The following is a 9,881-nucleotide window of genomic DNA, read 5'->3' as shown; positions in this document are numbered from 1 at the left end:
ATAAAGGCTGGCATGCATGTATAATGGTATTTACTACTATCTCACGATGGCAGGTCAATAATGATGTACTCTATCTGTCATTTATAAACAAACAGAATAGGCCTATTGTAAAATTCCTTTTGGTATTTATTAGGCACTACATTCTCCCTACCACTCAAAGGCCATTACAGATTGTAGAGTTCCGTAGGCCTATTAGGAGAGGAATTGACACATTCACTAGCTCAGGTGGAATGAAGATGTCCTGTTTATCTTCTTTCTTTCTTTCTTTCTTTTTTTTTTTTTTTGGTGGGGGGGGGGGGTGGGGGAGGTATAAGAAAAGAAAAACTTTCAGTGAGTGTAGGGAACCTATTGGACTGGGCCCCGTTATTTCAAGCGCGACGTGATCGTGAAAAGATAACTCCGATCCAGTCAGTTATATTCCGAGGGGCCTAATCATATATCAATTCTTTTAAGTTTTGATAAAACGGAGCCCTGGTCTTACTTAGGTCTATATAAAAGACCTATAAACAGCGTAGCACGTGTAAGGGTAAGAATTTCGATATATCTCTATAGCAGGCCTACAGTCACTCTATAGGCCTATACCCCAACTAAAAATCTCGTCCTCTGTTCAGGACCATCAAAATGGTCTCTACATGCAGGGAGGCACCTCCCTGCTACATGCCTGAATATTAGAGATCACGGCAGGGGCGGATCCAGGAATTCCGTAAAGGGGGAGGGGGTCGCAAACAATATTTCTTGTGCTACTTCCGGGTTTCATCTCATTTTTTCCTTTTATTTCTTTTGTTTCAAGAAGAAACAAAGAGGGGGCGCCCTGTGCGCCCCCCCCCCCCTCCCCCGATCCGCCACGTACTGCGCGGTGCTGTACACGATCAAGTTACGAAACTTGGTCAGTCACTACTTCGAAGTTATATCACCCTAAAGATTGAGTAACTCCGTGCAAATTACGTAGGCCTACATCACATGGGTACACAAGTAGGATCTGGCCTTTTATATATCACAATAGGCCCTATATTGACTTAGTGGCTTGCTATACGCAAGTTCTGTCTGCACCTGTTCTTTTCCCGATCCATGTACACTACATAATACTAGTAGTGCATAATAGGATAGGCGTACCATTGCTCATCAGCACCCATGTTCTTTGTGTAGGCCCTATACAGTATCCCCGGGTCCAGTAACGTTCCCTTTCAAACAAACGAACAGACAAACAGAGATACTGACACACACACACACACACACACACACACGCACACACACACACACACACACACACACACCAAAGGAAAAAAAAAACACACACACACATTAATGAGAAAAATCTTTTGAATGTCTGGTCCTGTAATCGTCACCGTCACAATTTTTCGATGCAGAATGTGATAAAGGGCCCTTTAAGTCATCATGATGTAACCGTCGTACATATAGCTCCATGATGTAATCATGGAGCTACAACGTGGCTTCATGCATGCTTCATGTAACGCTATAAGAAAAAAAAAGTCCGGGGGGGGGGCACACACTGCGCTCCACAAGCATATATAGTACCATAATATTTTTTTTTATTTGCCACTCCTACGCCCCTAAATAAAACCCTCTATCAACCAAACTTGGTGACTTTTTCCTAACATTAGAAGAGTTTGTTCGCAAAAACCGATAAGTCCATTTTTGAAGATTTTGAAGTATACGGTCTCTGCCATAAAGTACAAAATAATACCTTTTAAATGATATATTGGTCACTACATATAAAGGTATTTTTTGAAGTTATCGTCAAAAGAAGCAGAAATTTTCTTATTATTCTCTTTATTTTTCTTGACCTTAAATCGCAAATATCTCCATTTGACAAATATGGACTTATCGTTTTTTGCAAACACACTCTTCATTTCATTCCGAACATTTTGATATGTATAATTCACCATAGCTACGTCTGATATTGCTGGTTGCCATGGCAACCGTAAACTGACAACCATGTCGGTCAGAATTTACGTGTTTGTCTGTTTCAATATCCAGTTTCAGTTAGCATTATGATAGTGGATGTAGTGGGTTTTCTTGGCTGTAATTTGCTGAAGGACCAAAATAATGAAATAATTATTGTTGTGAATAACCCTGAAATGGTCTTCTGATTATTTCCTTTATTTTTCATAAATATTATGACAAGACAGCGAACTGTCAGTCCGAGGCCCTTGGTTCGAGTCCCCATGGTTGTGAAAGTTGTGGCCCTACGATAGGCGAGACATAGGGCCTTCGCTATGCATCCTTATTCTTGTCTATGATCATAGTAATCATTTTGCGAGGGTACTAAAAGCCATCGGTCCATGCATGGCTGCTTGCTTATCAATGTCCACTGCAATTTTTTTTTTTAGTAGCCAAGTAAAAATCTGAGATCATAGTACAATTACAAAAAGAAAAAAATACACCATCTGTGACAAACCTGCATAAAATCTAATATCTTATTATTTGCATTCACTGAAGTGCATTGCTAAACCACGGTGAGTACATTTTAATTGATACCCATATTCCTTCAGCACTACAGGTATTACCAAACTATACGTAACAGGCGGGACAAAATATTGCCAAATCTAGTTGAACATGATGAAGGTTTCCTTGCCAAGATTCTGATACATTAATGACCATGACGTACAACTTACTCCCTATATCATTGTAAATGTTTCTATAGATGACTGTGCGGTTTATACGTTTTTATCTATATACCATTGAGCATTCGCAACCTATAAGCTTATGGATGCATTTTTTTTTTGGGGGGGGGGGAGGAGGGGTAGGGGGAGGGGCGGGTAAAATTCACTGACAATGGTGACCGTTGACATTGAGGGCTTTGATCGAAGCGATATTTTAGTGTCAGATCATCATCACTTCATATCTTTTATCACACTTGGACTTTGTATCAAAGCAAATCCCCAAGGATTTTATTGTACGTATACGTGACGTGTGGTGGGGTGGACAGGACGGTGCGCCGGGGACGGACGAACGGACGGACAGACGGACCGTGGCGGACACAGACAGACGAAGAACCCAAACGTTATTCAGTGACCTCCAACACTCTACATTTTTGTCAGAGCAACTGTATCCTTATTGTTTTGTACACTCTGAAATAAAGTGATAAATACTCATAGAGCCGTTTAATTTTGCATTTCATTATTATCACTTTTTATAAGACAGATTAGTATTATTTTGATATTTACTATTATCGTCGTTATCATCATCATATTAATTATAATTATCATCATCATTATGATATTTTATTCAAGAGTAATTCTGGGGGCATTTCAGAAGCTTTTTGTCCGACAAAGTTGTCGGACAAATTTGCTCTCTGCCAATCAGATACAAGGATTTCAGTCAACGGCGTAAATCCGTACTGAGGAGTGGGGGGGGGGGGGGATGATTGGCGATAGTCACCATCACCACGATTACAAGCCCATAACCGGACCGGCGCAGCCCTGGGGGGGGGGGGGGGGGCTTGCCCCCCCCCCCCCCTACACACACACACACACACACTTTACAGGGATCATGTCCCACTCTTTTCCATGCAAAGTGGGAGGGAAGTGGCAGCAAAAATATGACGAATTTTTGTTCTTGTTTTGGCTTGTTTGTTTTTTCTTGTCAGCCGACTTTCGGCGGAAAATCAGACCTTAAAAGTATGAAGACTTTTTTGTTGTTGTTTCTCTTGTCTTTTGATGTTCTTTCTTCTTGACTGACAGGCGATTTTGCCCCCCCCCCTTTCAAAAACGTAGCGCAGCCCTGAATAATGCCCAAATAAATTCAATAAAATGCTAATAAGGATATCCATTTCTTGAATAACGTAGTAGATATTTTCCTGTAGGTATTAATTGTATTCTTCAATTTTCTTGATTTAAGTCAGTGAAGCAATCATCACAGGGGCATCGTTCCGTTTTAATGATGGGGTAGGGGAGGGACTTTGAGTTTGAATATCTGTGCGAGGGAGCGGAGCGGCCTGGGGGAGGGTGTGGGAGGGGGGTATCCCCCTCCCACACGAGGAAAATTTGACATTTTCAGACCTCAAATTCAGCGATCTGGTGCACACTTTTGGTGAAATTTGGAATTTTTTTCCTACAAAAAAACAAGTAAGAAAAAGAAATATTCATAGATAATTGAATGACTACATCGTGGTATTTCAGCTCTTGCTCCGCCTGTGCACGTCACCTCCCTGGCCTGTGCGACATCACTGTGAAGGCCTACTAAATAGTGGGGCCTATATCACCGGTGTATCAAGCCAGGATTTGATCTTAGGGGGAGCGGCTAGATGCGAGGGAGAGATGCGAGCGAGGAGGGAGGATGTGAGAGGGGGTTTCCCCCCTCCCACATTGAGAACTTTTTGCACATTGATGTTGTAAATGGTGCAATTTGATTCATTTTTTTTTTGCGTGTTCTATCGACTTGAAACAGTCCAACATGTTTAAGGTAGCAGTACATTTTATGTAGATCATTATTGAACAATTTTGCCTATAAAATGGTATCATTTAGAGAAACTTCTTGTCTTGAAGGGGTCGTATAGTTTTGGCTGAAAGCTAATTTCAGGTTTCTAATATTTTTTGGTGAGATAATGCAAAACCTCTTGGAATATGAAAGAGCATGTAATTCTTTGAGGAACTCACTGTTTATTTGGTGAAATTTGGTTTTGAAATGGCTGAGATATCCAAAAAAGAGCGATTCTAATAAAGTGTGGGACCCACACTTTATTACGATCGCTTTGTTTTACTTTGTTTTTGGATGTTTCAGTCATTCCACACCCGATTTTCATCAAATAAACTTTGAGTTCCTCTTAAAATGGTATGCTCTGTACTATATCATAAGTGTTTTCTTGGTATCTCGCAAAAAGTTAAAAGCCCAATTCTCATCTCCACCAAGACTGTACCATCCCTTTAATTCTTACACTGAAGATCATGAACGCGATCATGAATTTTGACATTGTACAGTCCAAAAGCGGCCGTTTGTAGCTATATTTTTTTTTTTTTCGCTTTGGAAATTAAGGGGGGGGGGGGGGGGCGCACCGGGCGCATTTGCTAGCAATTTAATACTGGCAGCAACATCAGGAGAATGACATAACGATTAAATGCGAGCGACCGAAGCGAGCGACATTGAAAATTTTGACATTTTACAGTCCCAAAACTGCCGTTTGTAGCTATACATTTTTTTGCTTTGAAAATTAAGGGGGGGGGGGGGCACCGGGCGCAACTGCTGGCAATTACCCGGCAGCAACATTAGGAGAATAGCATATAATGATTAAATGCGAGCGAGCGAAGCAAGCGAGCTTGAAAATTTTGACATTGTACAGTCCTAAAATGGCAGTTGGTAGCTATATTTTTCGCTTAGGAAATTAAGGGGGGGGGGGTGAGGGCGCACCGGGCGCAACTGCTGACAATTACTGGCAGCAACATCAGGAGAATGACATAACGATTAAATGCGAGCGAGCGAAGCGAGCGAGCTTGAAAATTTTGACATTTTACAGTCCAAAAACTGCCGTTTGTAGCTGTACTTTTTTCGCTTAGGAAATTAAGAGGGGTGGGGGCGCACCGGGCGCAACTGCTGGCAATTACTGGCAGCAACATCAGGAGAATGACATAACGATTAAATGCGAGCAGGGAGGTGTTTCTCTTCCAACCTCCCTGATGCGAGCGAGCTTGAAAATTTTGACATCTTAAAGTCCAAAAACTGCCGTTTGTAGCTATATTTTTTCGCTTTGAAAAATAAGAGGGCGGGGCGCACCGGGCGCAACTGCTGGCATTTACCCGGCAGCAGCATCAGGAGAATGGCATGACGATTCAATGCGAGCGAGCGAAGCGAGCGAGCTTGAAAATTTTGACATTTTACAGTCCAAAAACTGCCGTTTGTAGCTGTACTTTTTTTCGCTTTGGAAATTAAGGGATGGGGGCGCACCGGGCGTAACTGCTGGCAATTACTGGCAGCAACAAATATCTCGTAAACACATTTATGATGTAATCTGTTGAAATTTCAATCCCAGAAGTGTATACTTTTTTTTTTAGGGGGGATCCTCTGTTAATCGAAAGTATCTAGATACCTCCTCCCACCCAAGGAACATTTGCATTTCTTTAAACTGAAGTAACAGACCTGGTGCACACTTTGGAGGAAACATTTTGAAATCTGTCAATCTATTAAAGTGTAAAATGATTGAACGGGGAGGGTATGGGAGGGGTTAGGCCTATCCCCCTCTTACGCGAGGGAGATTTTGTATTTTCAGAATTGAAATTCAGCCATCTTTGGGTGAACTAATATTTAGACAGTCTTCTATCAAAAAAGGTAAGAACATTTCCACATCTTGGGAGTTACGAGAAGGAGCAAAATGATCTGTTTGTCCCCAATACTTTTATGGGGAACCATCCCCCTCCCCCTCCATCGATGCCTCTGCATAACCGAGGGAGCTTTTGTAAGTGAAAGATCTGCTCCACACTCTTTGATAAATATAAGGAAATAAAACGTCAATCTGAAAAGTGGACAAAGTCTATCGAAAGGGACCCAGCAGCTTTTGCATATTTATTATTGCAATTCAGCGATCCGGTGCATAATTCTGGCGGTAGTTGTCCAATTTTCCATAAAGAACGTTCGAGATTTGTCCTCATCTCGGGAAATGCTTGGGGACAAAATGATTTGTCTCCCCTAACTTCATTCACTGCACACGATTGAACTTTTAAAGCGCTCGGTTTCGCGCGCTTGCGCTTTTTTTTTTTTTTTTTCGGGGGGGGGGGGGGATATAATGGTACTTGGCAGAATAACGAAGAACGGTTTCCACAGAAGTCGAGTTGTAGTGGCAAGGTATAGTGACAGCTCTTCATGTAACCCGGGATAACTTGTGACATGTGACAACTAACACACTAGTTTTCCTCTGATCAAAACACTATTGAGAACAAATTGCTGGATAAAGGTGAATATATATATATAGTTTTATTCACTTGAATAAATTTACTCCGCGAGATCAGTTTTGTACATTATATGTTAAAAACCTAAATATAAAACAGTAACAAAGCAAACAAGGTTAAACAAACAAGCACAGTTTTTTTCTCCGTATGTGTCTCTATGACAATCTTTGTGGACTCTGATAACATAATTATTATGTTCCGTAATTCCAATCGACCATAGAATATTATCTTTTATGTCTAACCCCATTCCTTTAGAGAGTAAACAATAAGCATTATCAGAAACGCAAGGTTATATAAGGACCGTACACTAGTATAGGCGGAGATTGAAAACTTGAAAGTTCATCTCGTATTGAAGGAAATTTTACCTTTTAATTTCAGTTACCTCACAGGAATTTAAGCAAACCGTACTTTAATTGAAGACAACCCAACGTTTACTAACTATAAATCTCGCAACATAGGCCTACATATCAGAGCACTTCTGAAGCCCAGGTCTATCAGATGTTAACATACTGTAGCCTTTGAAAGTTTAAACATAAATGGGCATATGATGCCGACAATTTATGCTCTCGTCACGAGGCGGGCGTGCGAACGTCATGGCTCATGCATATACAGTATGTAGCCTATAACCTAGGTGGGGATGCAGCTGGTCTGATGCGACGAGACTACGAACAGTGGACTACGAACAGTGGACACCGCCTATGATCCAGTTGTTTGTCGTTGTTTTCTTATTTTTTATTTTTTTGAATGGGTGGCAGTCTTCTTACACCGGAAAAAAAACACAAAACAAAACAAAACTGCCACCGATCGTGGCGCCTAGCGGACGCGGTAGATGCGTCCACTGTTCTTAGTCTCGCCGCATCAGATGTATCGCTTGGCAAAGACAATTATCTCGCTGCATCACGTTCAGCTTAACAGCAAATTACAAAGACAATAACTGCATTCTTCGCCTAGATTATAGGCTATGCAATAATCCATCATGCTGAAATCAATATCACATTTCTTTTTTTTTTCTTTTTCTTTTTTTGTTCCTACATCTTCTTCTTGGGAGAATTTCAGGGGGGGATATTTGTACAGGCCATCCCCCCTCCTTCAAAAGTGAGGGGGGGGGGGGGAGGGATATATCCCCCCCCCCATCCCCCCGGGATTTACGCCCATGATTTCAGTAGCTTGTAACAGTTTGTCAGAAAATCTTTAATATCCGACCAAAATGCTTCATGAATATAATGCCCCCATGATAATGATAATTGTTTTTCAGACGTTCTTCAGACGATTTTAACTAATCCATTGCATTCATTGACATCTTTCAGGTAGACAGTTGAACTTATGCTGAAACAAGGAGTTCACTCATTAATCTTCTCAAATCAATTCGTGGATCATAGTTAAAAACTCGAGCAAATCTCTTTCAATAGTTTCTGAAATCTTCCGAACGGATCCTCCCAATGTATTTTGCTGTTCAATGGTTCAGTGAAAACTTTCATGATCATCTTTAAAGAAAAAAAAAGAAATATAGGCCCTTTACATTGTTGTAAGATAAACTTGTGTGTTATTGTGTCTTGGGGAGGAATGTTTACGCAAAATGAAAAAAAAAAGAAACAAAACATTAATGACAGTGCATTGTGTTCGATAGCACATCTCCCTGGACCTCCCAACAGTTCCGAGAGAGCGGCTGCACCCGGCACGACGTAGTTTGCAGGCACAAACCCTTGTTGGTCGTAAAGGAGTCTGCGCCAAGACTACTATATGCACCACTTCGGCACTGTCCCATAGGCCCTGTGTTGTAGCTTCTCCCTAGTTTGCAGGCACAAACCCTTGTTGGTCGTATAGGAGTCTGCATGCGCCAAGACTAATACACGCACCACCACACTGCAGCCTCTCCCAACAAGGGTTTGTACAGACTTCTAAAAACAGTTTCTCACGGTGAAAATCAAACTCCACCCTCTACCCATGTGATTGGTTGCTTTCCAATGTCCATCACCATCTCTGGGGACTTGGCTGGCAGCACCCAATAACTGGATAATTAGGAAGACAGATTAGGCCGATATCACCAGTCCATGGGTGAAATAAAAACAACACTGGTCAGACAACCCTTCCTCCATGGATACCAGTACACCAGATTCCAAGGGGTGTATTAGGTGACCGTTTCTCCCTACTTTACACAGTACAGTAATCTTCTGTAAACCATGGAGTAACATGCAGACCTATGCTTTGTGGATTCATGTGTAAACCATGAAATGACTAAAATGTAATGAGATATTTTTATGGGCATCATCTGCTTTTCTGAACAAGATTTCAAGGCATGTTTTAACTTTTTGCAACAATTAACGAGAATCCACTTATATGACTATATCAAAAGAGCATAGGCCCCTACATATTATTCTATTTCTAAGAGGAATTAAAATATTGTTTGACAAAAATCAAATTTGAGATGGTTGAGATATCCCAAAACAAATTGTTCCTTATGAAATGTGGGAACTTTCTTTTATATGGACCACTTTGGTTTAATTTGTTTTTGGATATTTCCAAATCCGACTTTCATCAAATAAAATTTTAACTACTCTTTGATATGTCAAGTAGTTTCTATCATGCAAAAAGTTACAAGCTGAATCACCATCTCAACCAAAACTACCATCCCTTAAACGCCTTCTTTTTTTCTTTTTCTCGCTGGTATACTGTGTAGTCCTAGGCCCACTAATTAAACACAAACCTAGGTTCATTGTAAGTGTACCAACCTATGTGATAATTCAAAATTAATACCCTTGAATTTCATTATGTATAGGTTCTGAATAAAACCTGGGTGCCGTTGCATAAAACTTTTTTAGCAACCTTAAAAAATTCAGGTTGGGATTTGCCCAACCTGAATTTTTTAAGGTTGCTAACCTAAGAATGTAAAATCCGTTGCATAAAAACTCTGGTTGGGAGCTTCCAACCGGAATTTTGTAATTTCAACCGGAAAAAAATCCGGTTGGAGTTTTATGCAACGGG

The sequence above is a fragment of the Diadema setosum genome, chromosome 8, assembly GCF_964275005.1.
Source record: "Diadema setosum chromosome 8, eeDiaSeto1, whole genome shotgun sequence".
Lineage (NCBI taxonomy): Eukaryota > Metazoa > Echinodermata > Echinoidea > Diadematoida > Diadematidae > Diadema > Diadema setosum.
The sequence above is the reverse complement of the archived record's forward strand: the minus strand, read 5'-3'. Positions refer to the sequence as shown.